We start from the raw sequence: 16,631 nt of genomic DNA, 5'->3' as shown, positions 1-16,631 counted from the left end.
CCATTACTCAGTTCCCTGCTCAATGCTCAGCTTCTCCTACTGAGTCACTAATTGCCCAAGGTGTAGACAGTCTAATACAGAAATAAATTAGTTTGACTTATTTTTCTGCTTGATTTTATTTCTCCTCTTTGCTGTTATAAGGTAGCAAATGAAATGATCTTTTAAAAACCTAAAAGGTTCAACTCCATTGTTTAGTTATTAGTCATATTTCATACTTATGCCTCATAGTAAATTAAATCATTTAATTTCAAGAGATTATATTACTGTCCTGGATAGGACAGAGATTGAAGATCTGTTTGTGAACAATTTATAAGCAATAACATTGCACAAACAATATTTAGAAACAATTCATAAAGTTGTGCCAACTAAGCAATGTTCTGTGTACTCTAACCTCATTTTCTCATCTAAAAATTGATTAAATAAGCAAACTGTCAGTTAGATTCTGGGAACCCGACATTATAAGGACACCTGCCCCTTCCTGCTTATTAACTTTGAACCTTCTCACAAGCAAGAAAAGAGTGGTATTTAAGCTTATGTATAACATTAAGCATTTTAAGTATTCTCACTTGTTCCTTTGGATTTCTTTCATTCTGTGTTTAAATAGTATTTTTTCCCAGAGAGATCTGGAAAAAGCAAAGTATTCATACAAATGTCTGTTTGCATAGACACCATGCATTGGAGGAAAGGTCACAGGATTTCAAATTCTAACGTCTACAGCAAAGTTTAATGACAAAATAGGTCAATTCAAGCTTTAGTTAAGCAGAAAGTTCTCAGTTGTGCGGAAGCGATTTTTTTTTTTTTTTGGTCAAGAATAAAACACTACCAGTGGAAGTCAATGGTTTCAGAAAATCCTTTAAATAAGGATACGGAAATATTTAAGGTCCTTTAATATCTATAGGCATTATTCCCTAATGTTTCATGTAAGATTGTCTGCAAGAACTTAAATACTGGTTTTAAAAACATGGATGTCTTTTGAATAACAACTAGAGTTATGCCAGCCCATCTTTTGTTCAAAGTGGTGGTATTATAATCAAAGACTAGAAAACAAAACCAAAAACTTTCAGTCATTACAAAACAGAAATTATGCTCTACACCACTGAAAATGTATAAAACTAATATACATTATTGAATACCCAAGACTTGATTGCAGAAAATTCCAACACACAACCGGGGGTGACTAGTACTGGTTTCTGAAGGCTTTCAGTTCATTGTTTCAGAATCATAGAACAGCCCAGGTTGGAAGGGACCTCAAAAATCATCTGGTCCAACCTTTTATGGGAAAGGGACCCTAGATGACATTATCTAGCACCCTGTCCAGTCACATCTTGAAAACCTCCAGTGATGGGGACTCTACCAAGTCCCTGGGGAGGCTGTTCCAGTGAATGATTGTTCTTATTGTAAAAAATTTCTTTCTTATGTCGAGATGAAACCTCTCCCGGTGCAACTTGTACCCATTGCCTCTTGTCTTCTCCATGTGACTGCTTGTGAAGAGAGAGCCTCCTTCCTCTTTGTAGCTGCACTTTAAGTACTCGAATACCGCAATAAGATTCACTCTGAGCCTTCTCTTCTCCAGGGAGAAGAGACCAATCTCCTTCAGTCTTTCCTCATAGGGCAGGTTCTCCATCCCTTTAATCATCATCGTGGCCCTCCTTTGGGCCCTCTCCAGTTTGTCTGAGTCTTTCTTGAATTATGGGGACCAGAAACAGACACAGTCCTCCAGGTGCAGCTTGACAAGCACTGAGTAGAGTGGAATGATCACGTGTCTATCTCTGCTAGTAATGCCCCTGCAGATGCAGCACAAGATCTGATTTGCCTTTTTTGCTGCAACAGCGCACTGCTTATTCATGTTCAGCTTGTTGTCCCCAGGTCTCTATCAGCAAGGCTGCTCCTCAGCCACATAGATCCTAGCCTGTACTAGGTTTTTTGGTTATTCTGACCCTGGTGCAGGACTTTGCATTTGTCTTTGTTCAACTTCATACTGTTCTTGCTAGCTCACTCTTCCAGCCTGTCCAGGTCTCTCTGTAAGATGGCTCTCCCTTCTGATGTGTCCACGTCACTACCCAGTTCAGTGTCATCAGCAAACTTGGTGAGGATGCTTTCATTCCCCTCATCCAGAACAGCATGGGGCCCAATATTAATCCCTGGGGGACCTCACTTGTGACAGGCTGTCAGTCTGAGTAAAAACCATTGATCACCACCCTCTGGGTGCAGCCTGTTAGCCAATTTCCTACCCATCTCGCATACCACTCATCCAATCTGTATATTGCCAGTTTGTTTAGGAGAAGGCTGTGGGAAACAGTGCCAAACACTTTGATGAAGTCCAGGTAAACAATATCCACTGCTCTCCCCATGTCAACAGAAATGTTATTTTGTTGTGGAAGGTGATCAAGTTAGGCATGATTTACCTTTGATAAATCTGTGTTGGCTTTTCCCAGTCACCCGCTTCAACCGAATCATAGAATATCCTGAGTTGGAAGGGACCCATGAGGATTGTCGAGTCCAACTCCTGACTCAACACAGGGCAACTAAAAGTTAAACCATATATCTAAGAGTGTGTCCAAACGCTTCTTGAACATCAACAGGCTTGGGGCCAGGACCACTTCCCTGGGGAGCTTGTTCCAGTGCTTGATCACTCTCTCAGTGAAGAACTTTTTCCTAATTTCCAATCTGAACTTCCCCTGATTAAGCTTTAAGCCATTCCCTTGTGTCCTATCAATGGACATATTGAAGTTGGCTCTTCTGAAATCCAGGGTCTTTGTCCTACTACTGGTCTTCAGTGTGCACAGCAGGATCTTAAACTCCACAATGTCATGATCATTGTGTCCAAGGCTACCATTGGTAGTTACATTGTCAAGTAAGTCTTCACAGATTGCGAGCAGTAAATCTAGCAATATGCTGTTCCTAGTCAGCATGTTCAGCATCTGTAGCAGGAAGCAGTCCTCAATGCAATCCAGGAACCTGATGGACAACTTGTGCACCACTGTGTTGCTTTCCCAACAAACCTCCAGGTAATTGAAGTTACCTGTGAGGACCAGGTTCTGTTGGCCTGATATGAAGTAAAGTTTTCATCGGCCTTGTCATCCTGATTGGGAGCTCAGTAACAGATACCTAACAAAAGATCACGCTTGGTGACAAACCCTCTCATCTTGATCAAAAGACATTCAATAGAACTTTTGCGGTCTCCATAGCTCACCTCCATACACTCAAATTTCTCTTTTACGTAACAATACCACCTCATCTTCTTCCTTTTCTATCTTTCCAAGTTTGTAGCCATCCATTGTCATGTGAGTTGTCCCACCAAGTTTCCATGTTTCCTATGACATCATAACTCTCAGACTGGGCACGGAGCTCCAATTCTTCCTGTTTGTTGCCCAGACTATGTGTGTTGGTATACATGCACCTGAGGTGGCTGGACTTAGGGTTCTTGTCTTTGGAGAAAGTTGAGGAGCAATCCTCACTACTCTGGTAGGTGCACGCATCCACCCTGTTCCTTATGAATATGCAGATGTCACAGCTTTGGACACTACCCCTGAATTTGTTAGTTTAAAGCACAATTCACTAAGTCAGCCAGTTCTTTAACAGGCCTGACTACGAAAGTTATCCGACAATTTTGAAAGGTATTCACATACACCATTAGAATTACTGCTGTGGTGATGTATATTGACCTCTGCAAAATTGTCACTTCAGTGCTCTAAAATCCAAAACTGTACTGTTGGTACTCCTAAACTGCCACATTCTTATTAAAATTTCTTGCTAGATCTTTATGATCATAATTGACATGAACAAGGCTGTAAATGAAAATGCCAAACAATTTATTAGTTATGTCCTGTCTCAAATATGTAACTTCTCACCTTTTTTTTTTAAAGTAAAGCTTCTAGAGTACAGTGTTGATAACGATATCAATGCATATGGACTTATTCTGTACTATTATTGTTATATTATTTTAACCTATGTAGACTATATTGAATGTAGCAACAATTCTTTCACTAAATCATACTAGCATCACTCATTTTACTCAGTGTTCCTTCAAGTAATGTGTTCTGACTGAATGCACACACAAATAGATTATTCATGTCAAATTGGAGGACTTTCATTTTACAGTGACCACTGTTAATTCAGCCCTAAAAAGTAAAATAAAAAAAAAGAAACAACACACTGTGCTCAATATATAACAAAAGGCCAGATTCTCACATAAATCAAAATGCTATAAATCAAGAGTAGTTTAAATGAAGTCAGGAGACTAGCATTACTGTAAAGCCAGCACAAATGAGAGAAGATTCAAGCCTTTCAAGAAATATTCCTTTTTAAATACATTTAAGAGGAGAACTCTGTGAGACAAAGTCATGAATGTAAATAGGTTTGTGGCTTTCATTTTAAAACTTTAAGATAGCATATTCACCTTAAATATATCAGTACACAAAGTGACTATCACAGCACTTGGAGCATTGCAAGGAGTCTTAAGCTGCTTTTCAGTACCCTAGGGACCAGCATCATTTTCAGCTATCCCTCTGCTTAATGTTTTTGCATTATCTGTGCCAGCCTTTGAAAAATTATGATACACCATAAATGTATTTCTGCCCAGGAAAGCATGACTGGCCTCAAAATCTTGAGATAAATAAGAAGTCTTTTGTAAACCTCTGGGAAGTCACAGATTTAAGATTTTATTCAAAGCTGTAACAGCTAAAAATTTGCTGCTTTAATAATAAAATTTATCTGTGTAATCCTATGAATCCAAAGCTTAAGTTTTAAGACAAACAGAAAACCTGAGCTCTCTGATAACTACCACAAGAGTATGTAACTAATTCTCTCTTGCTGCATTGACCATGCTGCAGCAACAGTCCACAGCTGGGCAAAGAGTTAGAACGGTCTTCAGTTTTAACCTGTTAATGATGTGCTAGCAAATCAAGGTAAATCAGGTAAGTACAGGAGGGCAATGGTAAGAAGTGTCCTGCACTTAGGTTAAATATGAGAAAAAAATATTGACTGTTTTTTCTCCTCCCAAGAGATTATTTTAGTCTTCATTTTTTCCTTCCGTGATAGATTTAAGCCAGGTTTAGAACTTGCTTCCTCAGTTCTTCCACCATTTCATAGCGTGCTGGCCTCAAAGAGAAAAATTAAAGTCACAGACTGTGAAAATGTTACTTTTTCTGTTTTGTTTTGTTTTTTTTTTTTAAATAGTGATCTTATAGGATATTTTGAGTTCCATTCACAGTTAAAGAAAAATATGTATGTCTCCTCTGAGATTAATTTAAAGATGCCTTTCCTACATCTAATAGTTAAACAATAATTATAGAATCATAACAGTTATTGAATCCATAATTATTGTTTTAACACTGTGCTAATGCAATGCAGTTAAATTTCTAGTGTGTTTCACAGCTACAGGTTTGGGTGCATACCCCAGCTGCCTGCTGATTCCACCTTGGGCTGGGAGCCAGACATGCACCATCCTTTCTCCTTTTCTGCCTGGGGGGAATATCAAGTACTGAGGCCAATCGGGAGACAAAGGATTTGTCTACATTAGTGATTAAGAGCACAGCAAGGGTTGTTTTTACCAGTGAGTTTGGAGTCATGCTGTATGCACTGAAGTACAGTACCCCTACAAGAAAACCAAGCTTGAAGTCACAGACTAGGTACCATTGCAAGCACCCCACTTTAAAGGGGAGTCAAGGTGCTTCATCCCAGGGGAAAATACATCTCAGCAGTCCTCCGGTAGCTTGGCTTTACAGGTGCAATGCTCTGTTAGTGATGGCAAGGCAAGCTGGGTTGACTGGACGAAAACCTATTTCATATTCCCTGTGAGGTGCACACACAGGGTAGAAACCTAGGTAGGACACTTGGAACAAATTTTGTTTCCAGTAAACAGGTAATGGGGACATATAGTCCCAGAACCATAACAGATTTCATCAAATCAAGTCCTGGTCCTTCCCTTTTCAACTGCACAGGTTGCTGTTGTAGATGCACCCATAATGTAGTCAAGCTGGGTCCCAGTCTTGAAAGTAAGTCACAGGGCATTTCAGCAAATGCATGCATTAAGCAAGTTATCATTTAGTTTTAACTATGGGAGAAATTACAGGCTAATGTAAAGATTCAGCATCTAGTCTGTTGCCCTGTCTCTTAGACTACACTTCTAGAAGAAGCTTCCCTCTGTAATTTCTCTAAACTAGCTCTCAGTTCGTTTCTAATTATATGGCTTTTAGCAACAAATACGATTCTTCTTTTGTCAGTAAAATAATTACAAGTAAGAAATTCCTTTCTAACAAGCTTCTGATTTTGGTGACAATATGAATTTAGGTTAATTTTGACTTAATAAATATGAATTTGTGACTGCCCACTGTTACTAGAGGTAGCTTGACAAATGAGTGCTCTGTTATGCCTTAGTTTACATCCAGCCATTCATTTCTTATTGACTGATAATTAGGAAAATAAAAGGCCTGAAGCTAGGGCTCTTTGCTGGTTACATTTACTAAGTACTAAGTGTAAATTTATTAAGTGGAAATTTCTTCTGGAAATGTATGTCTGCTCCTCATTTATGCCTCAATGAACACACTTGAACTTAACATCCTTATAGCTAGTGTTAATTAATATGTGGGTAAACATTTGCATAACAATAAAATTACCAAAATATTAAGGTGGAGGCAGACCTACTGCAAGCAGATTCTTTGAGGCACACGTATAAAGGAGACATATGAGGATACCAGCAGGCACACCAGATAATAAATATAAGCAGCCTTCTACGGATTTCTGATACTGAATAAGAAGTCTGAAGTAATTGTAACAAATAAGAGCCCTTATACTTGAAGAGGTCTGCAAAATTATTAACTCTATTGAGATTCATACATTTATCATTTGTTTTGATAGAAATGGTGGTGATGTTGAAAGTATTCCTGGGCATACAGAGTTACATATCTTCCAACATGGAAGCAGCAGGACTGAAACACTTTTGCTTTCTCTGAATAGCAGATACTTGGAAAAATGTTGAAGTATGTCTCCTGAAATGCTGAAATCATATTTGCATCTCTCTTTTTTTATAATTTATCAGAAAATGTTTGATCTGTTTGAAAACTTAGTGAAGTTTGAGTTGACCTTTGGCACTACAAAACAATAAAGAAAAGAACAACTGGCAAAAAATTAAAGCTATGTAGTACACCACAGATTGTAGATATTTAAATTTAAAAACATTTATTAATATAATATTTGCTAGAGCCACACTCTACAACCTGTGGTAGGAAAAACAATTGTATTCTAGAAGGGTACTTGAAATGCAACATATTTCCTCACACAGTCACATCATTATTATCAGTTTCTATTCAATGGCAGAAATTTATGGAACAGTGGCTACATACTGCTTTTAGTCTTTGTTAAACTAAGCAAGAAGGATATTTCACCAAATTCTGGTTCTTTAGTGAATTGAATCAAAATTTAGGGAGAAAATAAATTTTATGGGAATGATACCTCAACACTCAAAGCTGATACTGTCTGTAAAATGCCATGTGAAAAGGAAAACACTGGTTCAGTTCTTTTAGAATTCTGAGATAGCATCCAAATTAGGCGGAGCTATTGAGGTTTTTATGATCATGAGTTGTATGACACACTTTTGTTTTTCAGGTAATTTCTCACAGAAAATAGTATTACCCATATTCAGTACTTCCTACCTAGAACACATTTTTCCTAGTCATCTCCTGTTTACCCAGGAGTGAGTTTACAGTGTTGCAGATCAATGGCAATACAAACTCTGAAACACCGGCGCTGGTCTCTGTTCAAGTGCGTTTATCTCCACAAGGGTTTATTATTGAAAATGTAGCACTAAGCTGGCTTGGTGCAGGGAGAAAGCACTGGTCTGCCAAGGTCTGCTGGAGGAGCATTAACAATCTGCTACACCTAAGCTGGCTCCGAGTGGTGACACACACGAGGACATACTTTAACAATTTTACTAGCAAGCTTTCACTATCTTAGATGTCCCAGTCCTTTCTTATCCAGGATAACAAGGCTTCACTGTATTTTGTAATACATGCAGTATAATTTCTGGGGGTTTTGGTCTTTACTCGGTTTGTTTCCTCTGTATTGCCTGCAATATTATAGCCATCTGACAACCATCAGTACAAATTGACAGAACATGTTGTGAGATCCTACCCTAGGGAGCTGTTAATTATTGTTATAAAAAAAGCTCTGTCTGCCAGCTCTGTTCTCTATTGCTCAATCTGCAGATTTTAAGATTTACTCAGTCTCCATTCTACAGAGAAGCCTCCTTCTTGGGACTTAAGTGTCAGTTCTAAAGCGTTTAAAGATGTATGAAATAGTTTTGGTTGAAGAGCTCATTGTGAAAATAATGTCCCTCTCATGGTAAACACAATCAAGCTATTCTGAAGTGAAGGTTTCTCTATATATACAGTAAGCCATAATATGGAATCTTATTCTTTCTATACCGAGAGTAAAACTTTACATAACGTCATAGTAACAGGATGTTCCTTAGAAGATGTCCTTTGTGGTAAGCATAACTGAGCCACATATGACATATCCAATTTCTTAGGGGAAAAGAAAAATGTTTTGTATTTTCAGGCCCCTATGTTTGAGAAGTCATTCATTTGTGACCCCTTCAGTTTCACCCCTAGTCCAAAAGTCCCAATTCTATGCCCTGACAACATAGAAATAACAGTAAACTTAATCCTATGAAGTTCACAGACAATATATAAGAAAAAGATTTCTGTTAACTCATTTACCTCTGAGTATTTTAAAGGAATGACCGAGCTGCTGTGCCTATCTTTTTCAGTCAGGCAACGACTGGAACTCATTAAGAATTTTTAGGCTAGGGGAAAGGTGCAGTTTCTTTTCAGCTCTTTCCACACCAAGAATATTTGGATAATTCTTGAAGAAGTTCATTGTTTGAAGACCAATAAATTCTTCTTATACCTGAAAATAAATTAAGTTTAAAAAAAAAGTAATGAAAGGTAAAGTATGGTCTGTGTAGGTTTGAACCCGCTGGCTCCCTCTGTTCCTCTTGCCTCTCCTGTCATGCAAGGAAACTGCTCAGAATGATGTAGAATTTAAACATACACGACTTGAACTATTTAGTAATTTTTCTATAATAGAAAGTACAAAGATGAAGATTAAGAGATCATCACTCAGGTGGAGGAAAAAAAAATCTGCTGTTGCACAGTAGTTCTTAAAATTTCTGAAGCTTTTCATTCTGTCCAGTGAAGGAAGTGAGATTGCTGTCACTCCCCCTTTACATGCTTAGAGGACACATGCACTACAAGTAGCCTTGTGGATGAGGACGTGGGAGGGTTGGCTTCCTCTGCCATTCTGCCAAAACCCAGAGGACTCCCAGGCAAAAAAGAATTGTCCCACGTCATCCCTCTCTCATTCACCCTCAGTCTCCCATGGTCCAAGTCATCGAGTTCTGTGTCTCTAGCTCTCACCAGAAACTCCATCACACTGTTCAAAAGGAAATAAAAATTAATAATGTCTTCCTTAAACGAACACATTTTCATTAAGAGTTTTCATTCTGTTAAATTATATAAATATGTGTGTGTAAATATATAACTACAAATAAACTGCTGTTTATTTGAAAGCTTCCATTAAGTTTAATTCATTTTTAAGCCAATAATATAGCTAATAGAAAAATGACTTATTTTTGTCTCCTGATCTATAAGTCACAGTATCTAGCCTTTTGGAAATAAACAGTGCCTCAGTCACCCTGTGTGAGAACCCTGCTTGAACTTCATTGATCTTTGTTTTATAGCACGTCAGATTAGATGCTTATAGTTCTCTCTTATGACCTTCTGACAAAAAGGAAGGAATCACCTTGTGCTTTAGTCTGTGTCTCTGCTGGGATCCTTTCATAGGAAAACTGTGAAAAGTGGTTTCTGTGAACATAGAAGTAGTTCAGATTAGCTCATCTGTCCCTGCGCTTGTGCTGCTGGGTGTGACTTTTGTGGCAGAAGAATAAACCAGATTTGATCAGAATGGGGCCCAAAACTCCCCCTTTGCATTTTGGCTTCCCCCAAGTACTGAAGTATGATCTCTTTTCCTGTTATACTTTAATCCCCTCTGCAAGCCTGAACAAGTTAAACTCATTTCAGAGTGACTGGTTAGATTCAGAAGATATTTCTAAAGATTTTTTTGTGGAACACATATTGTATGTTGAGTACAGGGTACTGCCGGAATTCCAAATTATCCCTCCGTAATTAAGATATTTCTATTATTTATGATATTCACTAATTATTTGAACAAGAACAAAATCAACCAATAAAACTCAGTTAGCTGATTGTTTGCATCTTTAATTATGACAGCACTTACCAGTTATAACTTAATTCATTTGGAATAGCAGGTGTTTCCAGCAGGAAAGAAAGAAAGAAAGAAAGAAAGAAAGAAAGAAGCTGGAAAGCGTAATGGTTCATGATTTCTATTACTTTTATTATACATGGGTAAAAGTAAAAGATTTTCAGGAAGACCAAATAGTTGAGTATTTAGTTTCTGTTCATGCTTCTTAAAGTCTCCCACTGTGGTAAGTGAGCTTTACTGAATGAAAACAAAAATGTTGTTCTTAGTCTGTAATTATAACATTTAAATGGAAATACCATTCTTTTCTCCAACTTATTGAAATAATGGTAGTTCAAAAACTAAAACAGAACAATTCTCTCTCTCTGCTCTTCTCTTTTTTTTTAAGGGGTGGGAACATCCTCCAAGCTGGTAGGATGTGTAGTCTTTGCTCTTACATCTTTTCTGGTTCATAAACTGTTCTTGTCAAAGGTTTTGAATTAAACTATCTTATTTGCTTGTGTCGAAGTGTAAACACTTTATTCTAAAATGAACAAGTGTTAGAAGCTGCTTCCATCTCCAAATTCTAAGCAAAGCTGGAGAAAATTATTAAATATAACATGTACTCCCTGAAGGACAGGATCAGCTTGATCTAAGCCAGACAAAAAGAAACTAATCCTACAGACTAAGATACAGTTCCAAAAAGGTAGGAAGGAGAATTTCAGCATCTTAGTCAAAACCTGTGATCCTTAAAATCACTTCTTAGCTGTCACATAACCTTGGCAAGAATGAAAAACGCACGTGCTAGTGGTTTACAGTGCATGTTCCCCAGACATGTAAAGGGTCTAATTTTGGTCAAAACCAGCTCAACTTTGGCAAGCCTGAGCAGAGTCGCAACAAAGCTCAGCCAAGACCTGTAGTGAGATTCCTATTTGTAAGTCCGCTAGCTAACTTACCGCACATTGGCAGGATCATGAGCAGAACAGTGGCTGCTAGTGTTGCTTTTCAGTGATGTCTTTTCATGTGATATGCTGGAGATTAAATCCAGGGTATGAAGAATGGTACTTCAGATCCCTCCTTTGTCTCAGTAGGTTCAAAGTCATATGTCTCACTTTGGAGGGTGTATTGGGTTAAAGTGGCAAGGTTTTTGTAGTGGGGGTGCTACAGGGGTGGCCTCTATGAGAAGAGACCAGGGCTGCCCCGTGTCAGACAGAGCCAGTGTCAGCTGGCTCCAAAATGGACCTGCCATTGCCCAAAGCTGAGCCCACCAGCGGTGTTGGTTGTACCTATGTGATAGCATATTTAAGACAGGGTGAAAAGCACTGTGCAGCAGCTATGTGAGAGAGGAGTGAGAAAAATGTGAGTGAAACAACTATGCAGACAGATCTGTGAAGAAGGAAGGGGAGGAGGTGCTCCAGGTGTTGGAGCAGAGACTCCCCTGCAGCCCGTGGTGAAGACCATGGTGAGGCAGGCTGTCCCCCTGCAGCCCATGGAGGACCATGGTGGAACAGATATCCACCCTGCAGTCTATGGAGGATCCCATGCTGGAGCAGGTGGATATACCCTGAAGGGAGCTGCAGCCTGTGGAGACCCCAAGCAGGAGCAGGCGCCTGGCAGGAGCTGTGGCCCATGGAGAGGAGCCCCCACAGGAGTAGGTTTTCTGGCAGGACCTGTGACCTGTGGGGGACCCATGCTGGAGCAGTCCATTCCTGAAGGACTGTACTCCATGGAAAGGACCCATGCTGGAGCAGTTCTTGAAGAATTGCAGCTGTGGGAAGGACCCATGTTGGAGAAGTTTGTGAAGGACTGTATCCTGTGGGAGGAACTGATGTCTTTTGCTTTTGGGTCTATGTAATAACACTTCATAGGCAATAATCTGATCATCTCTTTTTCTTCCTAAAATGAAAACAGTATGCTAACAATTTCTATGTGACTGAGGTCAGTGTTCCTTAAGCAAATAAAGAAAAAGTTTAGTATTGGTAAGCTACTAACATTATCCAAGAATTCCAAAGTCCATCTTCTGGCCAAAACCAAACCAAAAGTAGAAAAGACTATGGCAACTACATGTCTACAATTCCAGAATAAGATTTTCAGACAAATGGAAACATGTAGTCATAGTATGCCCAGAAATAATGAGTTTTATAACATTATTTTTTAGTTCTACAGATCTGCCTTTTAAAAAGCTGTTTGTTCCTTACACTTTGATTATGGCTACGTAACTGCTTGCTAGTACACACACAATGGGTTCAACATTTTCTCTTCTAGATTTCACCATTGCAGTTTTAAGTAGAGACCAAAGGGGCAGAGAACTTCCTCGTACAGCGAAAGCTTTGATCCTGAAAGGAGACAATTGATTTTCTAGGTTACTTATCTCTTAGAACAGAATTATTTCCCCTCGTTCAAAGTCCATTAAAAGGGAGTTTTCCAATTTATTTCAATAAGATTTGCACCAGGTTTTAAATCAAGGCATTATAAATGCCATTGGGAAGAGAAAAAAACCAAAACAAACCTCATTTTTACCTTCAGTGTAGATGATAATTTCAAACAATTGTTATGCCACAACAATTTCGGCAGGATCTCTTATTCACTGCTTTTTTTCAAGTTTCATCTTTTGTAGGACCACTACCTACAAAAGTATTTAAAGAAGATACCTTCTGTGCTTTGGGAGAAGTAAGATGAATTTTAATATGCAACAAAAATCATCTACAGACCAGCCATTTCCCCTTTTTGAATTCAGATCTACTTGAATGGGTTCAGCTCTATTAAACGGGAAGATTTTCCTGCTTTCTCTAGCATGCTTTAACTTCAAATTTTAATACAGGTTGGTTGCAACAGAAGTTATCGGTATTTAATAAACTTGAAAAGGAAGTTATTACAATGCAGATAAATGCCAGAGTAAATATCAAAAGCATAAATAAATGTAAATTAAAGCATAGGTAGAGGCTTGATCGTCATTTTGCAAATCTGTTCTCCATGTTTGAAAATGTATGTACTGGAACAGGAAGTATTTAAAGTCCCAGATGTCTCACACAATACCAGGAACACTCAATGTGTTTAGCTATACTGTTAAGTGGTGGGGTTTTTCCATAATTTTCTTTTCCTAGCATTACTGAAAAGCTCTTCATAGTTTGATTTTTATTTACCTGCCATAGTGATTCTGACATTATTTTAGCTATTATAGAAAGACTGTAACATAAACAAAAGATTATGACTCAAAGAGGAGAGGAGACAGGGCCAAATAAGCTCCTTATCTAACTGTCTTGTGATTGTGCAAATGTCCTTGAGTAAACTTTTGAAAGCTTTCTTTAAAATAACTGTACTAGAGTATTCAGTGGGCTTTCTTTTACCTAAGGGATTTAATCATGTGTCAGCAGAGCTATTTGAAAGCATTTTGGTGCGAGTGTAAAGATTTCTATCTAACTCTACTTTTACTGGCTTTTCAAGAGATTAACATGATACAGGTTTTAAGAAAGACTGGCATGAAGAAGAAAATGTTAGCTTTGCTCTCCTACTTCATGAAGCCTAATGAAACTGTAACAATCAATAAACTTTACATGCACACTTCCTCAGCAACAGTATGTTCTTGCTATTGTAGTCACACAGAGTAAATCTATATGTGAGCACTATGTGAGAAAAGGTTGTCAGCCTATGAACAGTGGTTATTTATGTGACTTATTTATTCAGAGAGTTATTCAGTAGGTTGAATAAGAACTTGTGTGATGAGAATGCTTTCCTACATCTTATAGTACTGTGGCTACCTTCTTTGTATTGGGTTACACCAGGTAAACTATTCTGATTAGAGCCTCTCATCACCAAGAGAAGGGAAAGGAAGGGAAGGGAAGGGAAGGGAAGGGAAGGGAAGGGAAGGGAAGGGAAGGGAAAATTATTACACAAATTTCAAGCTAAGGTGTTGGAAGGCTGTCAAGGGAAAGGTACAAAGTACTGTCTTTTTGTCACCCCACTGCTATTAGGATTTAGCTCTAGAAGTGAAAACTTCAAATAGAACAACACACTTCCTGGTTATATCACAGTGTCTCTCTAGTTTCTCCATCACTTATTTTTAAGTTCTAATGTATTGAATTAGTGTAGGACAGTAGAAGACCATATGGTTTGAGATTTGATATCAAATATTCAATTTCATTTACATGTGAATTGCATCCTTCTGTTAACATGTTTGAGTAGTTTGCATCACTTGTAAGATCCCTTCTTCATAGATGCCTCATTCATTTTTGCTTGTGTGGGTTATGAACAATTTTGCAGGGATTTATGCATGTTTTACTTAGCAGCTTCTAGTGAAAATATGAAGACCAGATTCTGTATCCTTCTATTTTAATTTGAAGGCACGGAAAGATGATGGAGACCATAAAGCTTATCTAAAGACTGCTACAGTAAGGGAATTTTGCCTTTATTTTCTTTATGCACTTTATAGAAGAGTGGAACTTGCACTAAGTCTAGGAAGAATGTTAGCATTGGCTCTCCCATGCTTTGACTTTCATAATATGCCAAGCATACATAGGCACCATAGACACACTGTATTATGGTATTTAATAGTACAGTGGAAGAGCTTATATGTACAAAATGGAGTTATGTATATATACATACATAGTCCAAATAGCCTATATTTCTCCAGTTTGCAAGGAACCTAGTTACTGTTTCAACAGATTTTTGTGGTACGATAACTGCTGTTAAATAAATAGATACAAATTTAAAAAATAGAACCCTTTCAGTTTGCTTTTCAAAGAAGAAAATACTGTTGCTGAAGGGAGAGCATATCTCTGCCAAAAGGACAGCTTTCTCTTTGGAAGCAGATCGTCTGATGCTGAGCTTCTGGGAACGTTCCAGGTTGAAAATCTTCTTTTCTGATAAGTGAAAACTTGATGCATGAAATTTGCTTTGGGTTAGAATCAGGTGGAAAAAAATCTCATATTTGTGAAACAAAGTAATCTCGTACATTGATGTTTACTTGAATGCTTAGAAAACTTGAAACAATAGTTCTGAAGTAGGGCTTCTCAGGAGCATGCACAAACAACGATGGTTTGTGTACATTGTTTTCCCAAGTTTAGCATACCAGCCCCTAGCTAGTCTGTTCTGCTTCCCTTAGGGGCAAGTCCAAGACTGCCCTGGTAGCAGGCATGGGAAAAAGTAATTTCTTGCCTGACTATAACCTGTTCTCATTCTTCTCATTGTCAAAGACTGTCTAAATACCTAGGCAACTATCACTATATGAACTATGCACAGGGCATATTTTCAAACATTTATTCAAGCCGCTAAAGATCAGTATACATGTATATGCACACATAAACATGTATTGTCAGCCAAAGCAAAGCCTCCATATGACCTACAGAATATGCCTGTTGCACCTGAATATTAACTGCAACTCAGCCAAGCACAAAGTCGAATTCCACAGAAAGGAATAGTATCCAAGAAAGACAACAAAATACACTTTATCAAAGTTTTCCATTCTATGAAGTTTTCTGTAAATAGAGTCATTTTGGATCTCAGATGTTGGGAGCCTGGCTGAGATAAGACCTTGTGAAGTTTCATCTTCCCTCCATCTTACAGTACACCTCAGATTGTTATGCTTCATATACCATTGTGTTCTCAGTGAAATTAAGACAAACTCTAAGAAGGATTATATTTTTAGATATTGGCTATAAAATGACTGCAAAATCAAATCTTAGCTGTGAAATGGTCTTGAAAGAGAGAAAGGGTTATATATTACCCGCAAGCGTTTGAGGAGGCTGGAGCAAAAGGGTATATTTTGGGGGAATGTGTTTATAAGAACAAGGCCATTGTAACATTTAAGTCATATTACCTCAGTTCTGTTGCTTTCTGTGTGTCATCTTTTCTTTGTTTATTTATTTTTTTTAATAGTGGATTGTCTATTTTACAAAAAAATAGTGCAAAACCAACAACTACTAACTTCTTCCCAGCATTTCTGTTCCTTTCATCTGTAAAAAATGGATTCTTTTTACTCAGGCCTCAGGATACTTACTGAGAGTACTTTTGCTAACATTCTCTCCATGCCCATCTAATATGAGTGGCAGGAAGACTGTCATCCATGCACTTAAATAAAGTGACAGCTGTGCATCACTGGGAGCTGATGCAGCCCATCAGTCTATCAGAATGTGGCATTGGGCAACCAGCGTTTCCAGGTATATTCGCAGAAGTAACTTCTGCACTCTGTTATTCCAAATGGATTCAAGGGTTTACCTGAGGGCACAGAAAATTCCTCAGTTATCAAGAGACTTGACATAGCAGGGACGTAAAAACAGACAGTGAAGATTTTTTCTCTCAATCACAAGCCGAGAAACTGGCTTATGACTTGGTCCCTCTGACAAACTACCTCTGGCTATGATGGTATTTCTGTTATG

Source organism: Gymnogyps californianus, chromosome 2 (assembly GCF_018139145.2).
Source record: "Gymnogyps californianus isolate 813 chromosome 2, ASM1813914v2, whole genome shotgun sequence".
NCBI classification, from domain to species: domain Eukaryota; kingdom Metazoa; phylum Chordata; class Aves; order Accipitriformes; family Cathartidae; genus Gymnogyps; species Gymnogyps californianus.
This window is presented reverse-complemented; position numbering follows the sequence as displayed.